The sequence below is a fragment of the Rissa tridactyla genome, chromosome 10, assembly GCF_028500815.1.
Source record: "Rissa tridactyla isolate bRisTri1 chromosome 10, bRisTri1.patW.cur.20221130, whole genome shotgun sequence".
Classification (NCBI taxonomy): Eukaryota; Metazoa; Chordata; class Aves; order Charadriiformes; family Laridae; genus Rissa; species Rissa tridactyla.
The window spans coordinates 5,691,844-5,710,257 of NC_071475.1; the positions used below are offsets into that span (position 1 = coordinate 5,691,844).

General features: G+C 46.2%; 1 protein-coding gene across 4 annotated transcripts in view; it reads left to right on the forward strand.

Annotated features, from left to right (window-relative positions):
* Positions 1-253: 253 nt before the first annotated feature.
* SETD5 (SET domain containing 5) overlaps positions 254-18,414 on the forward strand; it is a 68,921-nt gene continuing 50,760 nt past the window's right edge. For 2 of the 4 annotated variants that reach the window (XM_054215835.1, XM_054215836.1), the window contains exon 1: positions 254-451. The gene's annotated coding sequence lies outside the window, so the exon portion shown is untranslated. The remainder of the gene's footprint in view (positions 452-18,414) is intronic. The other 2 variants (XR_008468642.1, XM_054215834.1) reach the window with 1 other exon arrangement.

An 18,414-nucleotide genomic window follows, 5' to 3' on the forward strand; every position in this document is an offset into this window, starting at 1 on the left:
GCACCTCCTCGGCGCTAGCGGCCGCCTGACTGACAGCCCCGCGCGCCAATGGGGCGCCACCACCGTGAGGAGAGCGGCGGGGCGGGGGCGCGGCTCCCAATGAGGCGGGAGAGGGGGCGGGGCCGGGCGGCGAGGCTACCAATGGTAAGCGCGGGTGGGCGGGGCGTTGGCGGCGGCGGGCGTCCCGGAGGGGCGGGGCGTTACGGCGTGGCAGCCAACGGGGAGCGGGGGTGGGCGTGCCCGGGGCGCCCCTGGCGCCGGCGCCGGGGATCCCCGTGCTCCCAGTGCCGTTTCCGCCCGGCCTGAGGAGAAGCCGCCGCTACTGCTGCCAGGGGGAGGGGCTGGCGCTGCCGCTGCCGCCGAGGGCTTGCTCCCGCCGGCTGCCCAGGAGACGCCGTGGCGCTGAGCCGGGCCTAGTGCCGCGCGGGGGCCCGGGGAACGGGCCGGCCAGGTAGGCGCGGGCAGGCTGGCGGGGACCGGCCGTAGCTGGTGGTGGGGCTGGCGGGAGGGGAACGCTGAGGCGGCCGCGGGGGGCTCCCGGCGCGGGCCGTGGCCCGGCCCTCCGCCCTGCCCTGCCTCGGGGGCCTGGGCGTCAGGGCCCTGCCGCGGCGGTGGGGCAGTGGCCCGGGAGGCCCCGCTCGACCCGACCCGGTGGGAGAGGCCCGGCCCGGCCCGGCCCGGCGGTGCGGGCCATCATGGCGCTCCCGGTGGTGTGCTCCCGCCCGCGGCGGCTGGGCTGGGGCTGGTGGTGGCAGGTCGGTGCGGGGCCGGGGTTGGGGCCGGGCTCGGCCGCGGGGCTTTGTCGGTGGAGGCGATGGCCGGGGAAGCCCCGCTGTAGGCTGGTCTGCTCCGCTCCCCTTTTTCCCCCTCTTATTGTCCGGGAGGGGCCTTGGGGGTCGTTGTCCGTCTCGGGGCAGCCTCCTCCGGGCCGCCGCCGCCTGCCCCTGCCGCCGCTGCCCGCCCCGAGCCGCTGGCCCCTCCGGGCCTCGGGGGAGGCAGTGTTTGACCTGCATTTTCTGCTTTCTCATGGTGCCCGTGCGGCGTCTTCCCCCGTAACCCCCCGCTCCCGCCGCCGGGGGCTGCAGCGCGGATCCTCCTGCATTTCCCCGCCCGTCACGCGTGGCCGCCGCGGGGTGGGTTCCCGGCCGCCCTGCCCGGTCTCCCCCCCCCGGCCCCGCTCCGACCCTCCGCCGCCTCGTCTCCGGCGGCACCGGCAAGGTCACTGTCGCCCGGCGGCTCGTCCTTGGGTGCTGGTGACCGGAGTTCACCGCCGGGTCGGGCGGGGAGGGAAAGAGGGGAGGTGCGAGGCCGCGTGGGGCCCCGTGGAAGCGGGGAAATGGGTGTAGCGGCGTGGGGCGGGTTCACAGCCCTTTCTCGGCCTTGTCCCCACGCTCCTCTGCCCGGAATTAGGATCCCCCGGGTGGGCTTTATTTTTTGGAGGGGGGTGTTGTGCAGGTGTGTGGAGGGCACGGGGTGCTGCAGGGCTGCGGTGGCTGTTGCGGGCTCTGGCCATGATGTCATGGGAGCGCTGAGGGTACGGCCGGGCCGGGGCGAGGGAGCAAGTGTCTCTCCTGGTGTGAAGGATGCAGCTGGGTCTCAAAGAACTTGATGTTGGGTGTCCGATGGTGTGGTGGTACACCGTGGATTTCAGGCGGTTCCCCTTCGCCCTGTCGGGGCGTTACTGCCAGAACCTAAACCCAGAATAGGACTTTCCTATTTCTTCAGTAGAAATAGGAGATTCCCCATTTCACTTGCATAGGAAATACTAGGATTTTTTTTTTCTCTTGTGGTTGACCCAGGAAGTCGTCATGTCGTTAGCCCTTCTGGGTTTTGGGTTTTTTTTGTTTTTGCTCTAGAGGTGCAGGGAGGAGGGTGTTGCTTTGCTCTGGATCCTGTGGGTAAGCGTTGAAGACAGTGACAGCAGCTGCTGTTGGCTCTGGAGCTCTGGTTGCTATGAGAGAGAAGCTTCAGTAGACTTGGCTGCTATCTCCAGGGAAGGACAGCAGAGCAGCCTCCATTAATGTGGTGGTGGAGAGATGGCTGGCTCACATTCAGCAAAGGGCTTTACTTTTTGGGCTGTTTCCACAGGTCCAAAGCAGAAGCGGGGGTATGTTTTGGTCCGGTGGGACAAAAACCTACAAGGTGGGTTTCATCACTTTTCTCGAGTTAATGGAATTGCTTTAAAGTGTTGGTTGGAAACCCCGAGTTACCCTTTCCAGATATTTTGGTCTGTGTGAAAAGTAGGACAGCAAGAATTGATATGATCTTTCTGTTAACTGAAGGCTGCAGTCGTGTCTCTTTTGAACTCCAGTCTCCTTTCCAGCCAGTAACAGAGCCAGATGCTTTTCTTATTGTTTGTATGTCTCCTTCCTCCCCTTCCATCGCCTGGGCCCCACTTGCCTTATTGACTGGAATTTCTGCTGTGTGCAGTGGGTGTGTGCAGCAGACACCAGCCTGCTAGTGCTGAGAAGGGATTTTCCATTCACAGACCAGGGAACAGTCAAAATAAAGGCCCGGCTCAACTTTGGGACTGCAAACAGGGAGCGGGGAGAGGAGTTTCCCCTCTACTGCAGGGTAAAATTTATCCTCTGTGCTGCTTGGGCAGTTGTACGTCAAAACGTTTAGAAAACGCTGCTCTGCTGTGGAACAGTGGGGTGAAACCTCCTGTGAATAATGGGGAAGGTTGTTCTCTTTCGGTTGACTCAAATGCTTGATGAAGGAACAGTTTGCAGGAGGCCATTTTTGACGTGACTATGTATTGTGGAATCTGCCAGCTCCTATCCCCACACTCTGTCTACTTGACTGCAATAGTTTCCTTTTTTTTTTTTTTTTTTTAAAAGGAAGAATGAGTGCTTTTCTTATTTGCTTAACTAACCATTTGGCACTGGCTGCTGTCTGTATGATATTATGTTGTTGTCTTGGAGCTATCGGTGTATTCCAGTGCATTTGTTAAAGATGAAACTGTTGGTGGAGGTATGCAGTATGGGAAATGGGAATACGTTAGCATTAGAAAATAACTGCCATCTTTGTAAACTAACACCTGTAATGAGGAGCCCCTTGCCCTGGCCTGAGTTACCAAACTGAGAATTACTGTGAGCTTGAAGCAAAAATTCCAGGACCAGAATAATGTGAGAGAGATTAAAACATGCCCTTGAATCCGCTTGACTGGCAGCAGTCCTGTGGTAGATGCCAAACGAGCTCTTATATTTGAGGATCTGTAGCACCCAAATTATTTCACCAAGTGGGGTGAGCAGCTTTTAACCCATCTAAAATGCATCCATCACTGGGGCTGAATGTGGTATCTGCTGCCTAGCACGGACTGACATGACAATAGTAATGGATTTAGGATTTTGTGGGTATGAAAACTAGCTCCTCAGTTTACTAAAATATAACAAAGTGATCTTCATGGCCCCTTAGTCTTTGTTCACAGTCTCTCTGTACGTTGTTTACAGTCTCTCTGTATGTTATGATGGGGAATTAGTCTGCTGCCTCTCATTCTGTTGAATAACTGGCACCGCTTTGACAAGGCCCTGGCTTTTCATTTTACTGTCATAACCCAAGTGACCTGAAAGTAATATTCCTTAGCTAATGTTGTCTATGATTTCACCACCCCAAGGTGAGGTAGTGAAATCCCACGTATGCTTAAATTCTTTTTTAGAAAGAGGACTCAGTTACAACCAGATCTTATTTTGAAAAGTAATAGGTCAAAGTTGGAAAAAACCCATAGGAAAGAGATGGTATCAAACTGGCATCTCAGAATGTGCAGAAGTTTATGCTCTTTTTTTTGGGTGGGGGTGGGGAATCCAACAACAAATGCTGATTTAAATTTTCCAGATGTTCTCTGAAGTAAAAAAAAAAAAAAAATTTAATTCAGACTTCCAGGTGCAAAGCATGCAAGGGAGAACTAAATGTGTGATGTCCCAGCCGTGTTATTTATGAGTCTGACCGGTCTATTCTTTCTCCCATTTTGAGTGATCAGACTTTTACGAACTTGTTTTGAATGATGTGATGAGATAAAAATGTTTCTATCTATTCTGGCAATAGTAAAACAAACATAATGAGTGTTCAGAGGTTTGAAACTTCAAAAATCATTGTTCTCATGGCAATTATTACTGTGTTACAGATGCACATTTGTGTTCTTACTCTGGTGCTGCTTGGATGTGTAACTCTGAAATCTTGCCAGTGAAATCTGATGTTACGTGCCGTATATTAGAAAGGTTGCAATAGGCAAAGTTTTATATATATATATACACAAGATGTAGTAGCGGTACTTGAGTTGAAAGCATTAAATGTATGTTTAAATGGATAGCATGTGAGATACTAAGTCTCAGTTGCCCCTACAAAACTAAAGCTACTATTTGATTTTAAAATAAAGACTTTGTTGCATTTTACTTGTCTCTTTAGTTTTTTTCTCTTCCAAATTAAAAAAAAAAAAGCTATGGATGTTAAAGCTGTTACGCATTCTACAGCCAGTCTTTGGCTTCCATGACCAACTTGTGGCAAGAGTTAGTGCACAGTAAGTTTGTACTTACATTGTTAGAGGCAGTTTTGCATAAATCTGGCTTAGCCTAAACCTTTTGCTTATTTTGATCATGGAAAAAGCCCCAGACCATAATGCAGCAAGAGTTCAACATCTTGAAACTGTGGGACCAGAGATTTCTTTCCACTTTTTCTCTTTTCTTAATTTCTTACTGAAGTTGCTGGGAGTTTCTTGGGTTTGGGTGTTTGGTTTGTGGTTGGGTTTTGTTTTTGTGTTTTTTTTCACAGGATTTGCTATTTTGGTGGCAATTTTCCAGTATTCCTGTAGCAAATCAGCCGAGCGGCGGCCCCCGTCCCTGCTGAGCAGGGAGAATGTGCAGTGCTCCTGGCCTCCCTGCTGAGCTCACGCAGGGGTGGGACTTGCTAAGCTGCTGAAATCGCAGCTAATGCCCACTGAGCATGCTGAGAAACAGTTTTTTCAACTGCTCCTAGTTTAAAAATTTTTTTTTTCTTCTATAATTAGTAAAGATGCTCTTTGTCTCGGAGGATGATCTACGCGACAAATCAGGAGATTCTTGTTCATCGTCCCCGTTCCCCCCTAGCTGAGTGGTGAAGTATTATTTTCCTGTAACAAAAATAGCTAAAGGGATTTTTCCCTCACTTCAACTGATGAGTCTGAACTTGAAAAGCTGTAGCCCAAAAGAAGAAAACTAGCCCTGATGCTAGTTTTTGTTGCCACAAGCCCTATAGGAACGTCAATGTTGTTGTTTAAATTGTAAATCTGCAACTTTCTGATGCTTAAATCTAATTTAAATGCTTAAACAGTAGAACAAACAAATTTTATTTTTAAATAATAAATTTGAGAAAGAAAAACTTTCTTGGTGAGTTTCATTTTCTTCCTACCAAACACACACAAACCCCAATTATTTTAATGAGCAATATGGGAAATACTCAGAAAAGTGTACTGATGTGCTCAGACTTCAAGGTGGAAAAATGTGGGAGGACTTGTCAGCAGTTTGAGTGGCAAGTTTTTTAGTGAGCAGGAGAAGTAATTTCTTTTGTGGTCAGGAATCCAATAGTCCCACATTCACCAAACATGAAGAAAAAGGGGAGAAGGAAGAGGGAGGAACATAGAAGAGTGGCGTTGAGAAATAGTCAGGAATTTGGCTTTTAGAGTGAAGTTTAGAAGTGATCTGTTGTTTATGCTAAAGTTTAATCCTTATAAACTTGATAACGTAGACAGGTCTTGCATTCCTCCCTGAGGGTCATGGAAGGGCTAAGTTTAGCAAAGGGGAGGTATCCCAAGCAGTCAGATCTATGCAGTTTTCAAGGCAGCAAACTTTTTTGCTTATTCATGCTGTTCTAAGTGAGCTTAGTTATTTTTTTCACTTACAAGCAGCCTTTTGAGACAGAATGTGAGTTAGTTTTAAAACCAAAATGCTTAAGCCCTAAAATATTGCAAAGTAATTTCAGAGTAGAAAGGTCACGGTGCTTTTGATGTGTTCATATTTAGAGCATGATTACAATTACAATCATACGCATTGACACGAAGATATTGTCTGGATTTGGTAGCTGCTCATTTAGTGACTCAGACTTATTCCTGTTGTCCTTATGGATCTCATACCAGGGTTTTCTTTTGCAGCCGTGCTGATTTATGGGACAAAACTTTTTCAGTGACCACGCCAGCAGCCCAGAAAACGGTTCGAAGTTCTGACTGATACTGCAAAGAATCCTCTTGACTTTGAAGTGAGCAGTTTGAAATGCAAGTTGTTGATAGGGAAGGAGTGTGAGACCCCGTCGTCAGACTTTTTAACAGAATGTGCCTGCTGAGGGTGATTCAGTAAAAGAAAAAAAAAAAAAGTCAGGATGCAGCTTGGAGTTTTAGTTTGTCGGTGTCAGATAATGCAGTCTCTTGGTTTTGCATAGACTTTGAGTCATGAAAATAACTGGCTGGAGGATTTTTGAGGATTGAGTTGCATGGAAATATTTGGATAAGGAAGCCCATGTAAGACAGCGTTGCTCAGACTGGAGGAGAGAAAGACGCAGCCTGCTTCTGGGAGCAGAACATGGGAGCTGCAGAGGTGATAGCTGGAAGGAAGATGGGACCAGGAGAACTGAGACGTCTCGTCACAGGTCCAGGTAGTGCAGAGAATGAGAGCGAGGAGTATTTTTCAGTGTGGCCTTGTTTCCTAGGTATGCCTCTGCCCAAATGACATCTTTCTGGCCATTTTATCGGTTGCTCTCTAGGGCTGGTACCACTTCAGGATGTCTGTGTGGAAGCTGCTCCCAAGGAGCAATTCTCAAATGTTTTTCTTGGAGAGTGAAGAGGTGAGAATGTATCCTTGCTTGTAGGCAGGAAGGAACACACTGGGAAAAGTTTGAGAACCAGTGATTTAGGAAACTGAAGTGCCCTGGGGGTTCAGCATGGAGCCCTTAAAATAGTTAGCATGTCTCAACCTGAGTTGCAGTATCAATTTATAGATACTTGGAAGAATATATGAGCCTTTTGCATTCATGTGGCCTTTAACTAAAGACACTAAAACAAATGATTTCCTGTGTTTTGGTGGCATTAGGTTGGAATAACTTATAATCACGCTGCAAGAATGCTTTCAGTAATGTGGCTGTAGATTAACTTTTGCCACAGCAAAGATCTGGAAGCTTCCTGTATAAATGCAGCTAAAGTGAACCTTTAGAAGAAAAGATGACTGCTTGATCAAGTTAAGTAGGCTGTGCTTGACTGTAGAGGAGCCTGGCTTTCTAATTGAAAGTTCTCTTGTAGTTTCATGAATTTCAAGGACGTTAGAGTTTGAGATGGCCTGAAGGTTAATAGGGAACAAAGATACTTGTAGGGTGAAAGTCAGGTTCTGAGCTAGCCACAAACTCACTTTGTTGTGCAGTTCTTCTAATATCCACCTCAGGGTTTGCTCATATATGGAAATTTGTGTATTAAACTGGGATGGGTGTTTGTGATGCACTCTATATTGTTTGCACAACTTTGCACAGGTTTTTGGTGCGCAGTAGCGGTATGGTTCTGTGGCAGTTCAAGCTGACCTGATGTGCTGCTGCCACAGTCCTGCTCTCCTTCCCACCATCGATTTTGCCTCTGTTCTGGCATATGCCTGCCCCAGTAGTGAACTATTCAGGAAGGCTACCATGAGGAAAAGAAATGCATTTCATTTATGGGAGTAAGAGTTTTCTGCTGGCTTCTGCCTGAACTGCTCAGCTGTGGGGTCAGGTTAGCACCAGTGCAGAAAGGGATGGGGAGGCTGCACCGAGGCTGTGCCAGCTGAAGTCAGCTTGAAACTATTGCAGAACTGCACCCTGCGAGAGAGGTTACTCCGGGTGAAGTTACACGAGACAGCTGAGTACATCCAACAGCTCTGCTGCTGAATGGGGGAAGTTTTGCTCCCCCCTTCCTCTCCCACCCAATGGGGAGTTCTGCCTTTTCCGTTTGCCAGCTCTGGTTCTTGCTGGATCCCTTTTCTGAACTCCTCCGGTTGCTAACCCAGCAGAAAGCTGTGTTGGGGTTATTTTATGTTTTGGGTTTTGCTGGATTATTTTTTTTTTGCCAAGATAGTGAACTGAATTGGCTCACCAAGAGATTTGACAAGCATCCAGAGCCCTCACAGAATAAATAGGGGAGAGCGTATGGGTGGAAGCGCAGAGGATGTGGTGGGGACCGGAGGAGGGGAGCAGGGTCTCCGCCTTTCAGTGGCAGCACAGAGTGTGGCCAGCTCAGGCTGTCCCCTGGAACTTCACACTCCTTTTGGAGGGGAGCGAGCTACCATCCACTGCGTGGTGAGCAGTCTGGGAAATACTGTGGATTTTTGCCCTTGGTCTGTGTGCATTGAGTGCTTTCTTTAGATAAACCTTTAGTTCCTTGCTTGAAAATTGGCAGTGTAGTCTTTCCTTCATCTGCTCTCGTTTGCTTAGGAAGCTGGTCAGATAGGAGTTTTAACGTAGGCTTGATCTGTGATGGAGGAAGGGTGTTATAACTTACACATGGTGCTTAACTTTGAAAATAGCAAATTCTTGTAGGTATACTTTTGCAGAAAGTAAATACAGCAGAGAACTGAAGTGATGTCTCATTTTGGAAGGCGGCAAAATGTTAATTAGCATACAAGTATTCAAATCTGTATAAATAAATGCACCACACAATGTTCCTTATCCTTTTTTTTTTTTTTAACCTGGTAATTAGAAAGTCTTTATTTTGCATTTGCTTGCCAGTCATTATGACTTGTGAGATATCCAAGCATGCAGAAAATTCTGAATTACTGAGCATATGTTATCAATCAAATTATAAAAAAAATAGTAGTAAAAAACCCCCATAACATGAATTACACCTAGCTTTGCTGAAAATGTATAGAGACAAAAGTGTGACTGGAACAATGCAAAAATTTAATTCAGCCGAGGCCGGTTGCAGCAGAAACTTGAATCCTGTTTCTCTAATATGGAAAACTTGGTTATAGCAGCATGTATTTGAAATAGAGCAGTTGTCTGTGTACTGCAAATCCCAGCGTGTGCTGCTCCGTCTACTCACTGTGAATCGAGGCTTTTAGTTTCCTACCTGGTGAGACTATTTGGTCTAGTAGAACTTGAGGCAGCATTTTGTCTACTTGAGTTTGAATAAAGTTATTTAAATGTTAGCATGTCGTGACATCTCCAAATGCATATTGCTGTGCAAAAAATTTAGGTTGCGTGTGAGCAATCTGTCTCATAAGCAAGAAATCTCATCTCTTGTGAGGGTAATCTTTTATTTAACAAAAATCTTCACAAATAGGTCCAAATCAGTCACATTGCAATAAAGGAACTAAGCAGATTGTATCTGCTGTGTTATGCTTCATGGCTGATAGCAGTTGTTCTGACTTTGCAAGTGTGGTAGCTGAATACCTGGGCGAGCAGAAGGGTGACATACGTAGGTAGAATTCCTGTGTTCTTCATCTGAGTGGTGGTATCCACTCCCTGCCCGTGCCCCCAGGTAAGTACCCAGGGTTGGGACACGTCCTTTATCTGACAGTGGCTGGGCAGAACGTGGGAAGTTTTACTAAGTAATAGGCATTGTATTTTGGGTTATGCCATCCCAAACCTGTGTCTTTAGATAACTGCCTTGTCAGTATGAAGATCTCTGCTGAGGTTAAAACTACGACTTGTGAGATGTGTAAAGGAAATATATTAATGCTGCCCTGCGGCGGTCCTGTTTGGAGAGGCTGTTCTTGGGTGCTCTGCCTGAGGTGGGAGACACTTGGATGCTGAAATCACAAGCTGATGACATCCTTTACACACCTGTGGAAATCGCCGTTAGTTCTGCTAGAAGAGCAGTGCTTGTTACCTTTCCAGCTTAACTCCTGAACACACTTGGAGCTCCTGGAAACACGTGGGTCAGTCAGAGAAGTTCAAGAAGCCGAGCATAGAAGTGCTTGCATCTGGTGTCACAAGTCTGCTGTTTGATGGATTCTCTTCAGCCACTGTGGGTTCAGAGTATCCTTTAGGAAAGGTTCACGTATAGGATTTGTAAGAAGATGAAAAATTCACAAACTGGGAAAAGGCTTTCCTCACAGGCTGCCAGAGAACGTAAGCTTGAAATGTGTCACAGTTTGTATTTCCTGCTCCTGTATTTCTAAGCCTTACGTATGCAGATAGAAGTAATAAATTAATAAAGAATACAGCGCTAGCGTATTCTAAAAGTGAGACTATACATTGAAACCTGCAGTCATTAGTTAGGCTTTTTTCAGGCATTGCTTGGAACTGTCAGCTTGAAACTGGTCAGCAGAAATTTCTTGAATTGCACGTGGAGAAGAGGACCTTGGAGGAGCATTGAATGAAATGGCGTGTCCAAATGTTGATGTAACTTCTCTGTTTTTTGCGGAACTGTATGAAAATGTAACCAGGATCCTTTCAGTGAAATCCTTTGACTGAAAATTCCTTCTTTTTTTCAAGCCATGTCACACAGCAGAGATGGATGGGGGTGGTTTAGGAGCAGGCTGTTCTTGTGAGCAAAGTTTGTAGCTTTCTGTTGCTCTTCCAGTGTCAGAGTTTAAGGTGTCACTCCTTTTTCTGAGCGATAGTGAAGTAGGCTGTTCCCATGAGAGTCGCTGTGTTGGGGTAACGTTTGCAAGGAGTTCTGATATTTTCAGTTTTACGTGAAGAGAAGGTTGTGAGGGAGGAAATAAATGGCCTTGACACATATTTGAAAAATGATGGAAACTTTTCAGCATTTTGTAAAACAAAATTACCTAAGTTGTTAAGGAAGATGGTTGTTACTGAAATGGTATGTGGGTTTAAAATGTACAAATTCATCTCGAACAATGGGACTTGCTATGGAGTTCTGTTAGTATTGAGAAGGTGCAGTTTAGCTTAGGTGAAAATCTCTCCAGTTAAACATATCATCCCTGCTTTTTGTGGGGCTGCTGCTTCTCACTCCGGATGCGTGCGTGGGTCCTTAGCCTGTACCAACCATGAATGAAATGAGTGAAATGGCCACAGTGGTTTACACTTTTTTTTTCAGGTGATTTTTCCACCCAGAAGTTCGAGATGCAATTCTGCCAGGGTGGTTTGTCCCCAGTCCTGTTCTGGTTAAATCTGGTTAGCTCTAGCTTTCATGTGCACGGCTCAAAACATGGTGTGTGGCATCTCAGAAGTAGTATTCTGATTTTACCAATGGGAAGATTAAGGCACAGAAAAGCAATTAGCTTGCATAGGACATCTTATAGGCACTGTGAGGGTAAAACATGGATTTATTGTTTATTTTTTTTGGACTCCTGGTCTAGTGGTGCAAACTGCTTCTCTTGGACTTTTTTAGGTAGCTGTCTCACCCATGCCAGTCCTTGTCTCTGCCCACGTGTCCATGTTCTGTAGTGCTGTGTTGTTTCTGTATATACCTTTGGTTTCTTTCAGTAAAGCAATCAGCGGTTTTAATACCGATGTTAATAGGTGTGGTGGGGAGTACGTTGTGTAGTGAATATGGGTGAAAAAATGTCCTGTATTTGTTGATGGGGAAGCCTGGTAGTATGAGCCAGGGTGTTTTTCCTGCTTGTTTTCACTAGCATTGTGATGCTACAAGATAGTTTGGGTTAAGAACAATGTTGCTACTGATATGTAGCCATCAGGACTGATAAACTATGTGAAGGGGCCTTCAGAGTATCTTGGCAAACTGTGTTTGGATGCTTAGTGCACACAAAATCTATCTGCATTATTCAGGAAGATAATTCCTGTCTGTGCTGTTTTTCTCCTGTGTTGAGATCATTCTCCTATCCAACTGTTACCCTGCTGAGGCCTTGATAGTTCTCAGTTTTTCCATAATGACAAAATCAAATTAGCCCTATGATGACTGGTGTATGTGAAATTCCTTTCGGTTAAAGGATGTTGCCCTGAATATTTTCTGGCTATTTTTTTCTTGGGAGAATTCAGCGTCTTGGGTTTGAAAGGGAAAGGAGAAAAGATGCAGATTAGGAAACGCTGGTGTGTAAGGTACAGGGAGGAGTGCATAGCTTGCTTCTAGAACATAATCTGTCCAGCTGTGACTTAGTCATCTTCGGTCTTATATAAAATGCGTCCAATCTAAATAGTTGAGCATCTCCCTCCTGAATGCGGCAAACCAGCGTCTTTTATGCTTATGTGAAGCTGTAACAGGCGCAAGCCATCTTCTTAGGAGTGCCTTCATACTTGTGAACCTGCAGCATCCATCATGCTGTCAAGCCTCATTTACTCATGTGATCATGTGATGGTTTTGTGGTGGTTTTTTTTTTTTTTTTTTATTCTGTTCTACAATTTTTCCAGGTTTAAAGAGGTTCTGTGCTGTTGGCAGGGAATACAGCACTGATAATCCCAGACAGGAGAGCAGGGAACGTAACGTGAGAACAGAGTGACTCTCCCAAGTCAGACTGAAGGGTTTGTTCATCTCTGACTGGGCCAAAAATTGATGCTTAGGGAAGAACGCAAGATGAGAGGATCACAGGATCTTGGCTAACATCTCTAATTTCAGTGTAGTAGTTCATGCTGTTACATTAAATCCAGCCCTGCTCTCAGTCGCTTTGATTTCACGTAGCTATTCTTTATGGAAAGGGAGATAACTGACTATTATGACATGCTTTTGTCTAGATAAATATATGTCCACATTAATCCTTTGTTTCTATAATTATGGGGGTTTTGGAGGGATGGGGGAGATTCTTGTTAGTGACTGAAGTAAGAACTGGTAAGCTTTGTAGGAACTGGTCTGTGTGAGCTGAAAAATATTCTGTGCTAGTTAAGGGATGTTGGACATCCTTACTTAGGTAGTCAAGGAAACGGGTCCTGGGAGTGCATTGTTAAATAAATGTATTGATAAAGATAGGTGCTGATAAATCTTAGCACTGTGAATATGGAAGATAACATTTAAAATTATATCAATATGTTTGCCACTAATACATGTTTCATGAAACTGTGGGGAAGCTAATGTCTTAAGTCATCTGTGTACGCAGTGGAAGAACAGTCCTCTTCGGAGGTGTAGTTAGAGCTGGAGCTTCACTTGGGTAGTTGGAAACATTCTTCAAAGGCTTCCAAGAAAGTGTTTGGTGTAGTTTTAGTTTAAAAAAAAAAAAAAGTTACACTTTTTTCATAAAAAGTACAAATGTGCTGTGCTCACTGTGAAGACTTAATGGCTTGGGTTGATGGTGCCTGGGGACCTCTAGACTGCAGTCTGTTGCATGATTTTAAATTCCCCCCAGAGAATTGTGGAAATCCATATGCTGGTTTTTAGACTGTGCTTGACAAACATGGTCTAGCTCGTCTGTAAGCTGCGATGCCAAGTGCAGAAAAGACTAGGTGAGATTTTTCCAGTCTTTGTTAGGTGGAAAGTCAGATCATCAGAAGGTTATTTTTGGCCTTAAAATGCATAGTTACGCAAACTGTGGCCCTGGAGAAGAAACGAGCAAAGCCCTGAAGCAACCTGATCCCGGTTGGCCCTGCTTTGGGAAGAGGAGGGGATTTCGGTCAGTTAACCTTTGGTGGTCCTTTCCTGCCTGGATTGTTCTGTGGTTCTGTGGGAGTTGGACTGGGTGGAGGAGGCGTGGGGGACATCTCTGTTTTGGGTGGAGAGGGCAAGAGTTAAGAGGAAGAAGGCGAGGTACTCTGACAGTAGGAATGGCTGTGCTGGAGAAATTGCATTAGCAGTGGAGATGTAAAATATCTGGGATTGTAACTTAAAAAGGACACACCTAGCTTTATAGAAGGTTGTGAGATGAAATCAGCTTTTAATTTACTGCTCTTTAGAAAATTTTTATCTGGCTAGCATAAAATGTTTGATAAAGCTTCTGTCAGAGAGACACTAGTGGGGTGATAAAGTATGTTTAGGGAGCTCTGGGTTGTTTTGCCACATTTCATCAAAAGATATGAATCCATACAGTTGCAGATGACGCATTTGTTAGCAAAACTGCAAACCCACCTATAGATTGTGAAACAGCATTTTGGAAAGCCGGTAGTTCAAAGGGCTTTAAGGTCTTTACAGCTAGTTGCCTCTACATGGTACTTGGGACAGTATTTTATTTAGAAGGATTAATGTGATTCTTGAGTATATTGAGGGGAAAAAAAAAGTGGGGGAAAGGAATGTCAAGCAAAAATAAGTAATCTTAACACAGCAATGTTGAGACTGATACTGGAATTGAATTTTGGTTTCCATGCTTCAAGAAGAATGCCAGTGTATTTGGAGACAATTCAAAGGACAGCTGCAGAAATGATCCAGGGACTGGAAAATAAGCCTCATGATGTGAGGCTTAAAGGAGCTCAACTTACTCAGCTTATTGAAAAGACAATTGAGGGAGGACTTGAGCTTTCTCTAAAAGGACTTGTGAGATTTGCTGACAAAGGCATAGCAATATCAACTGAGGGTAGACAAATTCAGTCTTGAAGTACAGTTTCTTAGCAATGATAGTAATTAAACATTGGAATCATTTACAGGGAAGGGGAAAGGAGCAAATGTTCATCTTAGTCTTTTAAAAGAGGCCCAACTCATTTCATTCTGGAGAAAATATATTGTGATTATTTTTTTTTTAATTACAATAATACTCCTTTCCTGACTTTGGAGTTTAAGAATCTTCAAAGGTTTGTACCATGATCAGTTGGCACAAGTTCAGATACGTGCACTTGCAGTCAAAGCCAAGATCATGAAATTAAGAGATGAATTTAGCGGAGAAATAGTTAACCTGGTGCTAGAATACTGCCTTGCATAAGACACATAAGATGTGAAGGGAACTCTGAAATTTAATGCTTTGTGGCTTGCATCGTTGGAACTCGGTTCTTTCCCATACTGCGTTGCTTCAGATGTTTAAGATATGGTTGAGGCTTTCTGAAAGCCTCTACAGAGAAGCCCTGATGTAACTGTGTACACTCACTGTATTCAGATGAGCATTTCTGAATTCCAGTTGACCGCAGCAGAAGTCTGTAAATCTTTTTCAGCCTTTTTTAGAAACAGGATTAAAAAAATTGCACAATGGCAATATGATTACAATTCCTCTGAGAGGCAAAGGAAGCACAAGCTCTCCTGGTAGGTTTCATTCGTAAATTAATGTAGGATATTCTCTGTCTCTCAAGTTAACTGGACTTAGTCGGAAAGTTTATTCGTGTTTGAAACAATATTAAATAATTGTCAGAAGCAGCATTCTAATGGCACTTGTTTGCTGGTTTTTGTGCCATCCAAATGAAAGTACTTCAGTGATTCCGCTCCTCCCTTGCTTTGTAAATTCACCTGGGGAACTGAGTGACTCAGTTTGGTAATGGCTCCAGATTGTGCTTCTACTTTTTATTTGTCCATTCCACCACTCCCTTGATGGCTGACGAGTTTCTATTATTTCCATAGATTACCTTGTTCCAGATGTCTTTGCAGACTTGCAGAGCTCTCAGATTCTCTTCTGGTAGCTCTGAAAATCTGCTGCTGGGTGCAGGTAGAGCCCTGCCTGCCCGCATGCTCATCCTCGCCTGCGCAGAGGAGGACCTGGAGCTACCTGGGCTGCTCTCGCCTCCTCCTGCGCGGCTGCATTCCTACCTCTCCTCTCCTCCTCCTCCAGGTCGGGCCAGGGAGGAGCCCCATGGCTCTCATCTCCACAGCTGTGGAGTGAGGAAACACTTCTGTGGCCTAAGGAAGAAGAGGCAGCTCAAAACTCTGTAGCTTTTTGAACATTGAGCCTATCGATTTGTCACATAAATGGAGCTGTTTCTGAGGTGAGAAGGAGGTTGTCTAGCAACTGCAAGTTTCCTTGCTTAGGGCTAAGGGATAGCAAACTGCAGAAACGTGTTGGGGCACTACACAGTGTAAAGCAAAGGCCTCCAGCTTCAAGATGTAGTGCGGCAATCCCTTGTCCAGACAGCCCTATCTGTCTTAACCTGCAGAAGCAACTCGCAGGAAGTGCTGCACATGAAAGAGGTTGTGAGGACTTAGCAGGAAAGAAATCTCCCCCCTTCCTTGCCTTCCCTCTTCGCTGTGTCATCACCCCCCTCTCCCCAGCATCCAGGGGCTGATGGAGGTGACCTGCTGGAGGAGGGTTGTCGGCCTCTTCAGCATGAGCAACTCTTGTGTTTCAACCTTCGTTCCATCGTGTGGTTGTACATACCTGTGCTTAGTTGCGTTTGCAATAGTCATGAAAACGTCCTCAATATATTACTCTGCTCATAATTCAACATTCAAAAAACCCAGTGGCTGTGGTAGCAGATAGCATTTCATTATTGATGTGTTACAGAACCACTTGCTCAGCATCGCTTTCGTACAACGAGCACTCTTGGCCAACTGTTTGATGTCAGTACTCCCATGCTACCACCCACATGCAGTTAAGGTGGTTGGTTACAGTGTTGTGCGCTCATAGAGAAGCTCTTCGCAAAGGAAGAGGTTCCTAATTTATCTGCAAGTCACCAGAAATAAATCTGGTTTAAGTGACTTTTGTCTTTATTCAGTCACCAGTTGCAGATTTGCGATTGCTGATTTCTGGTCATCCGCATTTACTTTGAAAATGCATTCAGCTGGATTATCTGCTTTTCATCTTGTTAACAAAAAATGGGCTAGTCGAAAAGTGACCGTGGCTCTCGGCGCTGTCTGTACCACTGAGCTTTGCATTTCTTGCCAGCAATTATGGAGCAGGTAGGAGCTTCCCGACTAAGTGTCACACCTCTGGTGTGAGAGCAAGTCTTTGATTACCTTGTTGTACCAATAACGTACTAAAACTTATATTCGTCAAAGCTTGATGGTCCATTATATTGTTGGCTGATGGCTTATTCTGTAAATCTGACTACTCTAACGTTGCAATTGGGTGAATATCCACTGTGCACAGAGGATCTGACATGCAGAGCCGGGTCACGCCGTGCTGCCGTGTTGGTAGTACCTGTGTTTTGGGATCAGCATGTACCTTGCTAGTGCCAAAATACAATATAACATGAGATACAAGTAAGCCAGAAAAATGAACTGCAGTAAAGAACATCTCTTGAACATAATTCAGCAGCAGCAAGCGGGTAGAAGCCCCAAAAGGGGAAATAAGGCTTTTTGGCTGATACGCTGCCTTTGGGCCTTCGTGATTGCTCTGCACCACTGTCCTACTGACTCTGTATACACTCTAACAGGTTTTGTGCTGGGGAAACTAGATCTGCAGGAAATGTGTGAGTTTTCTAAGGGTCCCAGAACCATCTTAAATGACCAGAGTGCCGCTGGGCACTGGTGCCTGGGCAAGTGCCACAGTTGGTGGTGTCTCCTGCAGAGACGTCCCTGAGAAGGGGATGTGGTGAGACTGAGCAGCAGGCTGGGCTTTGAAACTTGCCACTATGCTGGAACATTGCTGAAATCCTTATTTACTGTGTAAAATTCACTGGATTTTAATGCTTCTCCCTTATTACATAGCTCAATGAGTAAATGTATCCGACTGTGTCCAGGTTGCAGGTGTTTTTGTAGCTGGGTTTCCTACTTGAGGCACGTCGGACAAACCGGTGTTTGTTGGGACGCGGCTCATGAGGATTACACAAGCCTAGAGTAACTTCCTTACAATGTGGAGAAACAATGTATTTGCATGAACTCCAGCCCAGGTGCTGCGAAACTCGCTCCTCGCAAACTGCAGAGGCCAGGCTGGAGCTGGGAGGGCACTCGGTGATGGGTCGAGCTGGGGGGAAGAAGGGTCAAAACGAGCCCTATAATGGGAAGTGAGGCTGAACCCTCACTTGGGAGCCGCGGCTCCATAATTGTCACGCTGTGTGATGTTGCCATGGCTGCCCGGGCTGTCCCTGCATGGTTTCCTGGTGTGTGAGAGTGGGGCCGAGGCTGCCGGCGAGCGGAGAGCTGCCCTACGTGTTTGGGGAGCTCAGGCGTGCGCTGGCAAGCCACGGCGACGGGAGGATCCCTGCCTGGGAGATTTGAGGCTTTGGACTCAGTGTCTCCCCCGTCTCTCCCCTCCAACAGATCAGAGGGCGAGCTGTGATTTTTGCAGGACTTTAAAACCCCCTTTTACTTCTTTCTTGCTATCATAAGGTCCTTCATTCCACCTGAAGCCGTGGTCACACTAGGAGTGAGGGGGCAATGTGAAATGGTGGGTCCCGAGGGGCACAGAAGGAGGCTGAGGGGGGGGCTTACTGGGCCTGGATGGGCTCCGGCATGTTTTGATCCGAGATCCTTTGGCTGCGTTGCCATCTGCATAGCCTGTGAATAGTTTTCTCTGGCACAGACCTTGTTCCTCAGTGTTGCATCATCTCTGGGAGAAAGGCCAGGTCCGGAGCCCCAGCACAAAGGCTTTCTGAAGCCGATGAAGCTTGTTCTGTGTGCGGAGCATCTCTCTCCTTCCTGTCGTCCTTTCCATGGGATTCCTGAAGCGGCCTCCATCCGAGAGCCCCTTCGTCAACAGCTGCTTTATCTCCGCCACTTCCTGCACACCTGGCTGATGCAACGTCTGCCTTGGAAGCCGCTGCCGGAGTCTCCTCTGGAGCTGGCTTGTTTGC